We start from the raw sequence: 15,956 nt of genomic DNA on the forward strand, positions 1-15,956 counted from the left end.
TACTAATGCTGTTTTGTCCTTTTCCAAGAGTTTATATAGACAAAAAGGGCTCTCAAGTCCCTCAGCGAGATCTTCTGAGCATGGCTTTTAAGGTCTATAATGACCAAGGTAGTAACAGAAAAGACAAATAGAGCCCAAAAGAGGTGAGGAAATACCAGCTTTTGGCATACGCTCTTAAAGGCTCCAGCACCCTAAAGGGCTTCATAGGATTTTATCAGGGCCTTGCATCAAGAGTGGAAATACAGGTCATTGAGCTGAGGACTGCCAGGCTTCCCAGCCCCACCGGGTGACACATCTTTGCTGTGGAAAAAGGACACGAGAAGGTAAGTTGCCCCCTTGCTCCACAGAGGGAGGGTTCAGTCTCTTCTAGTCCTGCTCCAGCTACCTGTGACCTGACCTTGCCCAGTATACTGGGAATTGCCACTGAAGGCTAAAGGTGCCCAAGGCTGGCCATTGGCCCCATCTCACGACATCGTTCACGGGCCTAACTAAGGTATTTCTTCCAAGTAGCAAGTAAACTGATCTCATTTCTTGTGAACACAAGGGCCATTTACTATGCCTTGCCTGAATATTTGAGTTTTATTTATCCCTCGAAGATCTCTACTGTGGGTACTGACAGTCTGATTTTATTGCTTTATTTAATGTATAGTGTCTTATTTATTCCTCTTGTCTCAATGCCCATGCCTATTATAGGCTGGGACCTGCTCCTAATTCCAGCTATAAGCAGTGGTTACTAGGACTTAAACTCTAGATGCAAAGTGTAGAATGTGACCACAACTCCAATGCCTTGTGGACTTTTCCTGAATATGTGTAACTCCTGTTCTTTAGGATATTTCTCAGACTGAAATAGAAATTAGGCTACATTTGCAAAGCTGCAATAGTGTCAGCATAGATTTAATGAAATTACGTTAACATGTTAAGAACATTTGTGACTGTAAGAATTTTATTTTAAATCCTGTTATATTAGTTAGAATTTTATTTTTGTTTAATAATCTAGTAGGCTTTAGTCACTTTATTGTATTAACATGTTTGTTATAGTATTTCTTAACATTGGCAATTTGAATTTTATTGTTAATTGTATATTCTTCTAGTCTGCCTCAAAATCGAAACACAGTAATTCAAATGAATAGATGCCATCCAGAATCAGTGGGGTTTTGTGACCCTTATTGCCAAAGGTTTATTCGAAACCAATTAGAAAAGATTTAAAAACAGGGAAGAAACAAACTGTCTCAGGTAAACATTTATAAATAAACTTTAATAAATTAACTGACAATTATTAGGAAATTGCTATCTATGGTTCTTTCCAGGTTCAGCTTGCCCATTTTAGTTTTGGACCTGCATTCGTGTCCACAGTCTCAAAGCTAGTGGAAGGGAAACTTAATATTGATTGGAAGCTAATTTGAAGTTACATTGTACCCACAGGTACCCAAAGTTTCAGGGCAAGTAAATTATATGAATCAAATAATAAAAGAAACATAACCACTCTTTCCTAAGTACTTGCAGAATTTACAGGTTATTCAGCAAACTGTTCAAAAGACTGTCCAAAGGTACTTCCAGCAGATTCAGTACATCACCCAAGGACTGACTCCCACACAGACAGGGCCACACACCGTGATCCTGAGGACTCCCACTACTGTCGAAATAAAAGGCATCAACCACAAACAGGAAACTGTAGGTCTACGTATGGCGAATATATGAAGAAACTAAGGATTCTTTTTAATCTGACTTGGAGGAAAGGGAAAACTAGGGTAAAACTAAAGCCAACTTATTTGTCATTAAAGGTTAAAAGTTTTAAAATTAAAAGTTCTGACTAAAAGTAAATTGTTATAACGGCTAGTTAGTTTTATGTAAGTTGCAAAAGTTATGTGCAGTTTGTAAGAAATTAATCAATAGCATTTGTTTCTTTAGTGAACTGTATTGCTATTAATGCTGTCTGTTAAATGTCTGTTACATATTATAAGTTAATATTCCTAGACAACAGCCTTATGCTCATCAGTAAATTAAGTCAAAGATTTGACTTAGGAAATAGAATCAGTGGGGAATGTTGTAAAGTGAATTAATATTAATATTTTAGGAAATTTAAAGAACATTTTATTAATTTGGGCTAGGTGTGCAGAAAGATTTTGTAAGTGTGATTTCTATGCTTGTGTGATTAGCATAAGACCTAGATGGCATTGTGTTGTAAACGCAGAAAGAGAAAGGAGACTTGGATTCCCTGACCTTCCCCCATACCTATGGGGGAAGGGTCAATGGGTAGCCAGGTGTAGGGAGAAGAGAATTAAATCTTTTCTTGAGCTGATGGACAATTTGTAGGCATTTGTTCCCATGGAAACCACCCCTCCCCCCTGAAAGCATGTGGTTAACGTATGTATCTCTAAACAAAAGGTATAAACTTATGCCGTGATGTCTGGTTTTCTCCCCTCTCATGTATAATTAGGAGTATATAAACAGCCCCTGAACTATTTTGGGGGTCTGCACAATTTGGGTCTGTTGCCCTGTGTCAGCCATATGTGGCCGGCATATTTAGTAAATTTCCTCCTTTAATAAAACTTGTCAAAAACTAATTTGGACTATGTGCCTCTACAAACACCTGCGGATTTGTGGATTAGGTACTCTACAACAATTTCAAACCACATCTCTGCTTTTTGTTTTCTAACTCTCCAAAATAACATATTAGTTCTAAGTTGTATTTATATTCCACTACAGTATTTTGGGTTGTTGTTAAAATGAGAATCTTAAAATCTAGCAGAATAATTTTAGTGTTAAATTTGGGAGTAGAGAACTAAGTAATCATATTACACTAATCTCTTAAAACTGCTAATAGAAGCAAATTAGCTCACTCAATATAAAACTTATTACTAGCTATCAGTTAAACTAATATAACATGCGATTTTTTTCAAAAAAAATATATGCTAGAGGTTTTAAAAAGTAAATGTAATGTTTGGCATGTATGTCATACAAACTTCCTAAGATATTATGCAACACTAACAGAAATACTTAGAAATAAGAATTTCAACCAAAATTATTCTGTTGCATTATTTCAGTTCTCAAATTAGCTTCCCTTAAAAATAAACTGATAGAAACAAAACAGTTAGAGACAAAAATGTTTGGCATAATATGCGGCGAAATTTCCAACCCAAGAAGATAGTTGTGTATAGAGAAAGACTGTCTTGAAAGTTATTTTGAGTAATTTCAAACAGCTTAGTACAAAGACAATTAATTCTAGATGATTTGAGATTGCTTCCTCAATACGTACTGTTATTTAACAGAAATAGTGTTCATATCAAGTTTTCAGATTAGTACTTTAAGTCTGGCGAAGAGTGAAAATCTGCTTTATTGTTTGTTTTATTTTTAAGATTTTATTTATTGATTTTACAGGGGAGGGGAGGAGGGAGAGTGAGAAGAATCAACTCATACTTATTTCACTTTAGTTGTTCATTGCTTGCTTCTTGTATGTGCCTTGGCCGGGCAAGCTCAGGGTTTTGACCAGTGACCTCAGCATTCCAGGTTGATGCTCTATCCACTGTGCCACCACAGGTCAGGCCAATTTCCTTTTCTTGTTATCCATCTTTCTATATCCCATGCTCTTTTCCACAACACTTTTGAAAAGCATTTTCTTTCTTTCTTTTTATTATTTTTTTGAGAGAGAGAGAAAGAAAGGGAGAGAGATGAGAAGCATCAACTCGTAGTTGGGTCACTTTAGTTGTTCATTGATTGTCTCTTATACGTGCCTTGACCAGGGGCTCAAGCCAAGCCAGTGACCCCTTGCTCAAGACAGTGACCTTGGACTCACAACAGTAGCCTTGGGCTTCAAGCCAACGACCTTTGGTCTCAAGCCAGCAACCTTGGATCATGTTAAATATTCCACACTCAAGCTAGCAACCCTGCACTCAAGCTGGCCACCCCGCTCTCAAGCTGAAAAGCCAGTGCTCTAGCCAGCAACCTTGCAGTTTCAAAACAGGGTCCTCAGTGTCCCCAGCCAATGGTCAGTCCATTGTACCATTATCACTCAGGCTTGAAAAGCGTTTTAAAATCACTACATCACCTGACCCGGCAGTGGCGCAGTGGATAGAGCATCGGACTGGGATGCAGAGGACCCAGGTTTGAGACCCCAAGGTCACCAGCTTGAGCGCGGGCTCATCTGGTTTGAGCAAAGCTCACCAGCTTGAACCCAAGGTCACTGGCTTGAGCAAGGGGTTACTCAGTCTGCTGCAGTCTCATGGTCAAGGCACATATGAGAAAGCAATCAATGAACAACTAAGGTGTCACAACGAAAAACTAATGATTGATGCTTCTCATCTCTCTCCATTCCTGTCTGTCTGTCCCTATCTATCCCTCTCTCTCTCTCTCTGTAAAAATAAATAATAAACAAAAAAATTACTATATCAATGTTAGCCTATTTTTTAACAAATTTACCTGCCTTACCCTAGTCTTTATAGAAGCTAAAGCTATATGTTGGTTTTTCATTTCTACAGGTGAGTCAAAGTTCCCAAATCACTGTCAACCTGTCATTTATACTAGCTTAACCCTAATCATATATAATGCTGCCTCACCTTTAATGCCTCTAAAACATACTGTTTTGCTTTTCTAAGGGAACTGAATCTACTGGTTCAATGGGTCAGTAGGTGAACAAAGCGGGCAAAACTAATGTGGTAAGGTACCAAAAAGTTGCAAAATTAATATTGATATTTTAGGAAGAAAGGTCAGGCCTTCTGTCCCATCCTTTCCTTGGGGAGGGGAGAGAGAAGAATGTAGAAGCTTCCTGACTTACAAGGACAATGGGTCATTTAGTTTTAACTATAGAATAAAGGTTGTCTGAGGAACTTCTTTTCTCTTTCAATAAGAGACAGAATTTATATACCACCCTACATTGATTTTGGCTCTTCCTCCCTTCCTGGAATTCTAAGAGTAACATACCTCTAGGCAAAGGAGGTAAGATAGACACCAAAAGATTTGTAAATGTCTTTGATTGTATTACCTTAAAAGTTTTAATGTTTCTATGAATCCCCTAAACAACTGTTATAAGCTTAATAATTATGTCATGATGTCATGCTCCCCCCAACCTGTATGTGGTCAAAGGGTATATAACCAGCCTCTGAGATGTATTTGGCACATGATTTAGGTCTGCAATGCCCCGTATTAGTCATATGCAGCTGGCATATTTAAGAACTCTCCTCCTTTTAATAAAAGCCTTCAAAATTCATCTGGACTTGGTGTCTCTACATAAACCCACAAAAGTGAGGTAGAGTACTTTACAACACTAATAAGGAAAAGTCTTGAGGGGTCACACAGTTCACCCTCTCCAGGACTAGGGAAGTACATCTGCTGGTAAGACAATTATCAAGCTTATTTTAAAAGCCCCTCAACAAACTGAGTTAACAATCACACTCTGGTAATAAGACATGAAACAAAAATAAGAAACCTAAATCATTTTCTGCAGATGATATGATTACCTACCTAGAAAATTCAAGGGAAATAAACCCTTCCCAAATAATGTTAGAACTATTAAGAGCTTGAAAAGCACCTAGGTACAGAATTATGTCTCAAAATCAATCACTTTCTATATATCATGTATTGGTTATGTATGTGCTAGAGTCTGAATGTGTGTGTAAAGCCAGTAGCCACAGCCACCATCACAGCCACCTGGCCAATGCAGGTTCGCATTGGATTCGGAAAGATGGTAATAGAACGACAGAGCCAAGAACTGGTGAGCCATTAGCTTTAATCCTAGCTTGCACCCAGCGGGCAAGAAATACACACAGTGGGAAAACACTTCCCTTTCCAATCAGGGCTCCCAAAGCCACTGACTTATCCAAGTTTCCTAGAATCAAAGGTTTCTAGCTCACCAGCCTTATTCACCTCTGTTCCCCATCTCCTCCTCTCTGCACAAACTACACAAATTGGTTTCTCCTTCAGCACTCCACCATCTTGGCTGTCTCTCCTCTCCTCCACATGGCCTTTTCTGCTCTCTCTGCTCTCCTCCCATGGGCTCTTCCTAGTACCTAATCACTCTTCCCTGGAACAAGGTGATCTCCCCTTTTAAAACTTTTTGGCAGGAAAGCCCTCCCCCAACACATTAACATAATCACGCCCATCCCAACCAAGAAGAGCAACTAATATTATCACCTGGGCAACAGGCTTCCACGTGAGCAGCACCATCTTTAAAAAAGTGAGCATAATATATTTTATCTGCCCAACAATCCACCCCTATGCTCACTTTACTACCCACAATCACACCACCGGAATCCCTGTGCAAGGAAATTAGGCACATTACACAAATTACAACAACATGACAAATCATACAATTTCAACCATTACAAAGGTACATTTCACCAGTCTCTGAGCACTTTGCCAAAAGTGCAAAATGTCCTCAGACTTCTCTCTAGCCATGGAAAAAGCTCCCCGGGGCAGAAGGAGGGCCTCCAGCAAAGCGACCCCCCCACCCCCATCACGGTATTTTACATTGTCCAAAATCCATAAGTCCATCCAATAAAGAAGCCAGTGCCCACTCCAGTCATAGTCCAGGAATCAGTCCATGCACATGGGGCCTCAGCCACTCCACTCATCCCTGCCTTCCTGCCAGGTCTTACACTGTCCCAAGAAGGAGCACATGGCAATGGCAGTCAGCATTTCCATCTCTGCTCCAGAGAGCAGGATGGCAGTCACCCCTATGTCCCAAGATCGCAAACCTACCAGGGGCATAGCAAGTACTCCTTGCTGCTGGGCTTTTACCTTCTGGAGACTGCGGATTGCAACTCCAGACCAATTCTCCTCATCCTCCAAAGAGGAACTGGAAATGCCAGTTCCCGCAGCTGGCCTCGAGCCCCGGGCCACTACGACCTTCTGCTCTGCAGACCTTGCAACCCCAGCTCTGGCCTCGGCCCCGGCCTCCTGCCGCTGCTGGCTCTCCACAACATCCAGGGCAAACTGCAACTCACGAACCTGTGATTCCTTCTCCAGCAGCTGCTCCATTTCCAAGCGAATCTCACAAATCTGGTCGGCCTCCTCCAGTGCTTGCTCCAGCTCCAGGGTCGGCATCTCTTTCTCCCACGTTTGCTCCAGCTCCTTCCACTGCTTGGTTTGCAGGTCCCGGGCAGCCTCTTCCACAGAGCTCTTGGTTTCCTCACACATGGCTGTAAAAGTCAGCCAGCCTACGGCCCCCAAAAGGACAGCCATGGGGAATCATAACAGCAGCCAGTCCTCTACTCCACTGCTCAAAGGTGGTAGTGGCTCCATACTGATCTGTATTGAATCCTGCTACAGACTACACCAAATGTAAAGCCAGTGGCCACGGCCATCATCACAGCCGCCTGGCCAATGCAGGTTCGCACTGGATTCGGACAGATGGTAATGAAACAACGGAGCCAAGAACTGGTGGGCCATTAGCTTTAATCCTAGCTTGCACCCAGCGGGCAAGAAATACACACAGTGGGGAAATACTTCCCTTTGCATTCAGGGTTCCCAAAGACACTGACTTATCCGAGTTTCCTAAAATCAAAGTTTCTGCCTCACCAGCCTTATTCACCTCTGTTCCCCATCTCCTTCTCTCTGCACAAACTCTACACAAACTGGCTTCTCCTTCAGCACTCCACCATCTTGGCTGCTTCTCCTCTCCTCCACGTGGCCTTTCTCTGGTCTAATCTCCTCCAGTATGGGCTCTTCCTAGAACATAATCACTCTTTCCCAGAACAACGTGATCGCTCCTTTTAAAACCTTTTGGCGGGAAAGCCCTCCCCCAACACACATTAACATAATCACGCCCATCCCAAGCAAGAAGGGCAACTAATATTATCACCCGGGCGATGAGCCTCCAAGTGGGCGGCACCATCTTTAACAAAGTGAGAATATATTTTATCTGCCCAACAGTGTGTGTCCCCCCTAAATTCATATGCTGAAAACCTAACACCCAATGCAATGGTATGAGGACGTGGAGCCTTTGGGAAGTGATTAGGTCATGAGGTCAGGACCCTCACGAACGGAAGCAGTACCTTTATATAAGAGGCACCTTCTAACAAACAAGGACACAGCAGGAAGGCATCATCTACAAACCGGAAAGCGGGCCCTCACCAGACACCGAATCTGCTGGGCTTCCAGCTTCCTGAACTGTGAGGTTTAAAAGCTGCCCAGCCTGCTATGTTTTTGTTAAAGCAGCCATAACAGACTCAGCCAATACAATATAACCAGTATGTATAATATATACATATGTAATATACTAAAAACCAATTGATTATATAACAGTAACCAAGACAATATAACAGTAACTAAGACAATATAACCAAAACATATATATATATACACACACATATATATATAACCAATCAGAAGAGGGACCCTTCACAAAAACTAAAGAGTATAAAATAATTATTTTTAACCCTTTGAGTAGTGAATTTTTTGTTAACCCTTTGAGTGAGGACGTACATGAACATTCATATTACTCAAAGGGTTAAGGAATAACCTTAAATCCCCCATTTTTTGTATGTGGTAGGGCATGTGAGAGAAGCCTGCAAAGTGAGAGAACACACAAAGCAATAACAGGCACAGAGCACAGAGAAGAGGCCAGAATGCCAATCCCCTAACAGGCCACCTTCCTGAGGGCACCTGCTGTGTGCTCCTTCAGCTACTTTCATGCTCTATGGGCCAGCAAACAATCTGAAGATCTTTGTCTACAGGGAAGATTTCTTCTTTGACTGTGTGAGGGATCAACATTATTATAAGCTAATAGCTTGAAAAAGTAAACAGCTATCCACCTTGTCCCACGCCCCATCCCCCACACATCCTAGAAGGCTATGTCTTTCTACCAGTGAACAGGTCCTGGCCGCTGCTCCCCTCTGGCTTCTCACCTTTCCCGCGGGGTATGTGACAGCCTGCTGCCAGGTCCATACAGTGTTTTCTGGTTGTTAGATGTAGGGCAGCCCTCTGGCCACACAAGGGCCAATGAGCAGGTTCCTTTCCTCAAGCTCTAACCAATCAGAGATGCCTTCAAGCCATGGGGTTCTCTCTGCCTCAGTTTCATCTTAAAAGCTGCTCTAGGCTCTTGACATTTTGACATTCCCCAAGAAAGAGTAGTATGGTTCCTGCTGTCAATGTCCTTTACTCATCACAGTACTATTTGTTCCTAGGAAACTTCATGGAATCCAAACTGAAACGGAATTTCCCTGGTGGCCCGTTCCTACAAGCCAAGGGGAACTACTGGTGAAGATACAACCTCCTCCCTATGCCTAGTTTATGTAATGGCCTAGACTGAATTTCAGCTACCCTGAGCGGCCCTCGGCTGTGCCTGGTCCCTAGCAGCAACATAAGGCCTCTTAAGGCCCCAAGAGTGACAGCACCATTCAGGTTACTGGAGAGTAGGGTCCAGGGCAGAACCAGGAAATCAGTGACAGAATTCCAGGGATGGGTTGGCATGGGCCACACTGGCTACTAACATGCAATCCCCTACAAGTGCCTGCAGCAAAGGCCCATCTGCCCTCCAAAGTGACAGCTGAGCTCTGCTCTGAAATTCCCTGTACTGGCCACCCCCAGTGAGTGATGCTTGTCCTCAGGTATCCATATGGCTCCTCTTTCATCCTCTTCATGCTCTGCTCAGGGTCCCCTGTCAGGGAGGCTTTCCCTGAGCACCCTATTTGACACAGCAAGTCCCCACACTACCCTCCTTCTCGCCCTCTCTGATACACTGTTCTCCATAGCACTATTGCCAACTGATACATTAAATGGTTTAGTTCACTTTATCCATCATACCATAATGGACACAGTTTTTGTCCATTTTGTTCACTGCTCTCTAATATCTAATGCCTACAACAGTGTGTGGCACACTCACTCAAAAATATTTGTTGGATGTTGTTAAAAGCAAAGCTAGACACTAACTAAAGGCAGTAAAGACAGATGGTATTCTGTATTTACTGTAATAGGGGAAAGAAACAAAGCATAGAACTGAGCTCAACTTCAGTCCATGTAGAAGCCAGTGGGCATCTTACAGGAAGAGCAAGAGGGGACAAACAGGGTTCCAGCAGAGTCAAGGAAATGGAAAATTACAAAAGACAGTAGGGTGGTTGGTCACTGTCAGTGTGATTAGGCATCTGTGTCTGCTAACTGGCAGTAGTCAAAGTTAGTTAGGCTCCTAACCTCCCACAGAGACTAGGAGACAGGATCCCTCCTTCCTAATGACTGCACTTCAAAGAAAAGGCTGTCAGGTCCTTGAGAAGGATATTCCTGGGTTGTTGGAGACACATACACATTTCAAAGTAGCAGAAAAATAATTATAATTCTAAGGTTTTAAAATAAATGCTTAGTAAAGGAGAGTGGGGGGGGGTATCATCAAGTGTTGGCTGAAAAAGAGGGTAAATTCATTTGACAGCCTTGAGGTTTTCCAAATAGGAATTCAAGGGGGGCTGTGTCATTCCAGGGGCATGGTCTGAGGCTGCTAGAAGCCATGATGGAATTTTTTCAAGTCTCTTTATGGCAGCAGTTCTCAACCTCTGGGTCGCGACCCCGGCGGGGGTTGAATGACCAAAACACAGGGGTCGCCTAAAGCCATTGGAAATACTTATTTTATTTAAAAATGTATTGTATAATAAATACATATTTTCCAATGGCTTTAGGCGACCCCTGTGTTTTGGTCGTTCGACCCCCACCGGGGTCACGACCCACAGGTTGAGAACCGCTGCTTTATGGGGAGGGGTCAGGGGGACTGCTATGAAAGTTGCAGTCCTTACAGGCCAAGGTGGAAGCCTAGTCAAGAAGAGGGCTCAGAGGGACCTGACTTCAGTTTGATCAAAGAAAGAGTCTGTGTCAGTGGGTGGGGTTTAGGGGTTTGTGGAAAAGGGATCAAGATAATAAGATCTGAAGACATCCTAATTCAGATGCAAGTAGAAATCATTTCAGAGAAAAATGAAAAATCCTCCACTCCAACAACTCCCTCCCAAACATGCCTGTGGTGAACACAGTATGTCTACCATTTATTCATAAAAGCTGCTAATGAAGATAAATCCACTGTTCATTCTAGTCCTTCCCAACCCACTTTTGTTTCCTGCAAGATGTTCTCCAGATCTCAGACTGCTCATTGTTTAAAAGTCCTATTAGTGCCCTGGCCAGTTGGCTCAGTAGTAGAGCATCGGCCCAGTGTATGGAAGTCTCAGGTTCGATTCCCAGCCAGGGCACACAAGAGAAATGACCATCTGCTTCTCCACCCCCTCCCTCTGTCTCACTCTCTCTCTCTCCCCCCCCCCCTCTGGCAGCCATGGCCCAAATGATTTGAGCAAGTTGGCCCTGGCACTGAGGATGGCTCCAGGGCCTGCCTCAGTAGCTGAAATAGCTCAGTTGCCGAGCAACAAAGCAGTGGCCCCAGATGGGCTTGCCGGGTGGATCCTGTCAGGGCGCATGTGGGAGTCTGTCTCTCTGCCTCTCCATCTCTCACTTAATAAAAAATAAAAAAAAATTAATTTAAAAAAAGTCCTATTAAAGACAGATGCAAAGGAGGTTACAAAAAGATTAACTTTTTATTAATGACGCATCTTTGGGTAATTTTCTCTTCCTTTCCCTTGGCAGCCCACCTCTGAGACATGGAAGAGCTTTAACCCAGTTTTCTCCTTTCCCCACTCCCCTTACCTTTTCTCCACCTCTAGTTTATGCTCAGAGCAAAACAGTCCTGCTCCCTGGGAGCTGGTTCTCCAGGAGAATACCTAATCTCAGGAGCTCCACACCACCCGAGGCGATAGAAATTTGCATTTTCTCAGCAGGTCAACTACAATATTGGCCAGATTTACATTTGTCTTTTCATAAAACTACAGACATTAAAATAAGAAAAAGCATTTTTATAAGTTAATATTTGAATGTAATTTGAAGACAGGGCAGATTCAAGGTTCCTGGAGCCCATATTTGTATAATGGAAAGTGGGCAGGTTACGGACAATGTCCTTATTTTAAAAGAATCCAAAATTACAAATTCTAACTTAAGTGTAACCATGTGAATACCCAGTGGCCCTCCCAGAGGCTCAGAAGTAGCCTGGGTGAGGAGTGCTGAAGCTTAAGATTCATTAGCTTTTCAGTCAGTTCACCTCTACTGGGAGATATAAAAGACTGGAGAGGTTTATACCGCAGCACTAAAATCCGTAGAAACCCGCTAAGTAGAACAGTATTATATCAATCCTGCAGACACTATTCTTATCTCTCTTTCACAAACCTCTCTCCCTGCTGTCCCCTCTAATTTGACAGCAGCAATTCATTACAAAAATGCGTGGGCTGGGCTGGGGGTGTGCTCCCCTCCACACACACACACACCTGGGCTTTCACAATCTAGTACTGTGTCAATTATGTAACAGACAAAACGGAGAGTTTAGCAGCACAAAACGCATAGTCGAAGTTCTTACATAAGCCCCATACACCATCCCTGAGGTCTGCCCCCAGGTTGGGGTGCGGGAATCACCTAAGGTGGGTGGGAAATGCTGAAGCCACAACCAGGGTTATTTCTGACCTCAGCAACAAGCAAAGCGTTTGGCACGTAATTTACCAGTCTTCATCAACAGAAGTTTTTGATTAGATGGAAAAAATAATCTTTGATAAGACTGCTCATCTTTCCATGAAAACAATAAAGGGATCGCCTGACAATGCTACTCAACTTCCCTGTCACCTCTGCACAAAGAAATGTACCACTCAGGATGCCCCCTCCGTGTTCCACATGAAATTGCAGTTCCTGATAAGCATCAATTATTCTTTGAAGATTTAAAAATAATAAAGTCAAGAAAGATACTTAGACAAATACAAAAGTGTACATGCTATAATTCTTCACACATCTCCTTTCCAATTTTAGTGTTCCCTAGCCAAATTTCTAACCACTTATTTATTTATTTTTTTTACTTACCTTAAACCACTGTAGCCACACCTGGGGCTAAAAAGTGACAATTTTTTAAAAAAATATTATTCAATGCTATTCAGTGGGTCTCACCCCTGGCTGCACATTAGTATCACCAACAGAGCTTTTAACATTACAGCTGTCAATGCATCACCCCAAACCAATTAGAATAAAATGCTGGGGAGCACAAAAGGGGGTGCATAGACATTAGTATATCTGGTGCATCCTACTTGTCCTTCTCCTTACCTAAAAAAATATGAAAGGAGGGTTTATTTTGTTTTGGGGCAGGAATAGATCTTTAATAACTGGCAGTTCATAATTAGTGTTTCCATCAAATATAAAAATAAAATCATTGAAAGCCATAAAGGGCATCTGTGGGATCCTTTTTATTACTATCATAATCAAAGAATTTTCACCAGCTTTCTGAATAGCCTTTACAAAACCTACTTTATTAATATTTTATAATTCTGCCCAATTGGTTCAAAGCAAAGGCTCAATATTATCTTAAAGGCTATCTCAAGCTAAGATCCTGCTCATTCTTAAGTAAAGTTTTAGTTTAAAGCAGAAATGACGATCCTCACCTTCCACCTCTCTTCGTAAAAATCTGGTAATCACGACTGTAACTTTACTAATGAGTGATTTTTTTAAGCCCTTATGTAACAGAGAGTACAGGCGCCTTTGGTATCCTGCCAGGAGCACTTCTTTCCGTGTCTGTATTTAAAATAGACTGGTAGTAACAACATCACTTGTGTGCCTGAAATTCTTTCTGTGCACAGGCTCCGAACGAGGAAAAAAAAAAAATGGATTTAGCAACCCCCTTAGCTGCTTCACCGTCATCAAGCTCAAAGGAAATAACACATTCAGACTAAATTAAGACGAAGACAGAACAAATTATTCAAAGCTGGGGGTGGGCGGTAATCGATTTATCTAACCTACCATCCCTTCCAGACGGAGGATGTTTAACCTGGCAGCACGCGACGTGCCAAACGAGCTGCAAACCCCGACCGGACTGTGTGGCAGGCCAGAGCAAGTGCCACGGTGACCGAAAGGCCAGAGGTACGCCGCGCTGCCAAGCTCGGCTGCAACCTCCCCCCCAGCTCTGGCACCTGACTCCGTGCAGGTTCTGGCAGGCAGAACCGGAGCCCACCCCGCCCGGGCCCACTGTGCCGAAGGATGCGCTCACCTGGGTGGCGAGGAGCCATGAAAAATGTCCAAGTCTCAATGAGATCTTCGTTCCAGACCGGCTCCGACTCGCTCCCTCCCGGTTCAGCTCGAGTTTTCTATCTAATGACGGGGCTGAACTCCACTGACCGGCCGACGGTGTCCGCAAAGATGGGGGCGTGAGGCGACAGAGTTGCCAAGAGAAGCCGGCAGACGTGGCGCAGGTGGAGGCACCAAGGAGGCCCCCGCAGCTGGGCCGGCTCGCCCGGGTGTCCTCCGCGCCCGCCCCGCGCCCGCACTCCACGCGCAGGCCCCGCCCCAGCTGCCAGGGGGTCGAGCGCCCGGGCAGCGGGGAGCAGCGGGGACAGTCGGCTCGCCTCGGGCTAGCTCGCCGCGGCCGCACTGCTCCTCTGGCCGGATCCGGGACAAAGGGAAGCCGCAGGCTGTCAGCGACGAAGCCCGGTTCCGGAGTGCGCCGCGCAGCCTGCGCAACCCGTGAGGCGGTCCGCGGTGAGAACCGCGGGGTGGCGAGCGGCCCCCCACGTGAGGGTGATGCGGTTGGCAGTGGAGCGCGCCCCTCGCGGCTGCGGGGAAACGCACACGCCGGGGCGGGACACCTCCTCCCGGCCCGCGTCTCGCAGCCCCACCGCCGGGACCTGCAGCGCCCTCTGCCGTCCGCAGGGCCGCCGTGCGCGCGTGGGCCTCCAGCTCAGGGCGGACCCGTGGGCGCCGCACGGGGGTGGTTCGGCTGCGCCGCCGTGGTCCGGATCTCCCCAGGACCCCAGGAGAAAGAAGGAGGAAGACAGAAGGCGAAGACTACAGGGTAGGGGTATGCGGGGAGTGGATCTGCTGTTTTCTTCTTAGGACAGGAGGAGCAGCTGAGAATTAGGAGCAGCAGGAGGAATTGGGTCCATCCGTGGGAAGAATTTGGAAGGCAGGAAGATTCCGGATTCACGAGGAGCCCAGAGTTGATCTCTAGAAGTGTTTGCGAGAAAGGTAGGCGTTCCTTTCCAGAATCAGGTTTATGTCTGTGTTCAGACCGCGTGCCTGACATTGTTGAGCAGTTCTAGAGAACCATGATGCTCTGATGAATAAATAGATTGATGACTTCTCAAGGACCCTTCCAATCCCCTGAGCAGTGCTCCTAGGAGGTCTGAAAAGGCAAGTAAACTCAGAGAGCTTCTGCACTCTCTGGTTCCGACAGCAAGTGGACTAAATGTTTCTCGTTATAAAAATGAAAGCGGGGGGGGGGGGGTGGAAGAGGGGGGGCACTGGTCCTTGCACTGTTTAAATGTTTTTTAAGGGTGTCTTTTCCCCAACTACCATGTTAAGCAGTATTTTATGCTATTTTTTTTAACAAGCCAAACTACTTGGTGAAGGGAAGTCATGAAAACAGCACCTTACCTCCTCACCCCAACCATTGTCTTTTAAAATTATTCTATCAGATCTCTCTTCTCTGCTAGAAAAAATCTAGGGCAGATTTTTTTTTTTTTTTTTTTTTTTTTGTGACTTAAAGATTTTTATAACATCATTTCACAGTACTGCACATATAGCCTACTTAATTTTTTTTTAATAAATTTTTATTAATGGTAATGGGATGACATTAATAAATCAGGGTACATATATTCAAAGAAAACATGTCTAGGTTATTTTGTCATCAAATTATGTTGCAAACCCCTCGCCCAAAGTCAGATTGTCCTCCGTCACCCTCTATCTAGTTCTCTGTGCCCCTCCCCCTCCCCCTAACTCTCTCCCTCCCTCCCTCCCATGTCCTCCCTCCCCCCCCACCCTTGGTAACCACCACACTCTTGTCCATGTCTCTTAGTCTCATTTTTATGTTCCACCAATGTATGGAATCATGTAGTTCTTGTTTTTTTCTGATTTACTTATTTCACTCCTTATAATGTTATCAAGATCCCACCATTTTGCTGTAAATGATCTGATGTCAT

General features: G+C 44.1%; 1 protein-coding gene across 3 annotated transcripts in view; it reads right to left on the bottom strand.

Annotated features, from left to right (window-relative positions):
* The window catches only part of MTUS2 (microtubule associated scaffold protein 2), an 829,118-nt gene extending 814,543 nt beyond the window's left edge, over window positions 1-14,575 (bottom strand). For 2 of the 3 annotated variants that reach the window (XM_066258934.1, XM_066258931.1), the window contains exon 1: window positions 14,030-14,575. The gene's annotated coding sequence lies outside the window, so the exon portion shown is untranslated. Of the gene's footprint in view, window positions 1-11,604; window positions 11,678-14,029 lie in introns of those variants that run through there. The other variant, XM_066258933.1, reaches the window with a different exon arrangement.
* Between the last annotated feature and the right edge of the window lie 1,381 nt (window positions 14,576-15,956).

The sequence above is a fragment of the Saccopteryx bilineata genome, chromosome 2, assembly GCF_036850765.1.
Source record: "Saccopteryx bilineata isolate mSacBil1 chromosome 2, mSacBil1_pri_phased_curated, whole genome shotgun sequence".
Taxonomy (NCBI): domain Eukaryota; kingdom Metazoa; phylum Chordata; class Mammalia; order Chiroptera; family Emballonuridae; genus Saccopteryx; species Saccopteryx bilineata.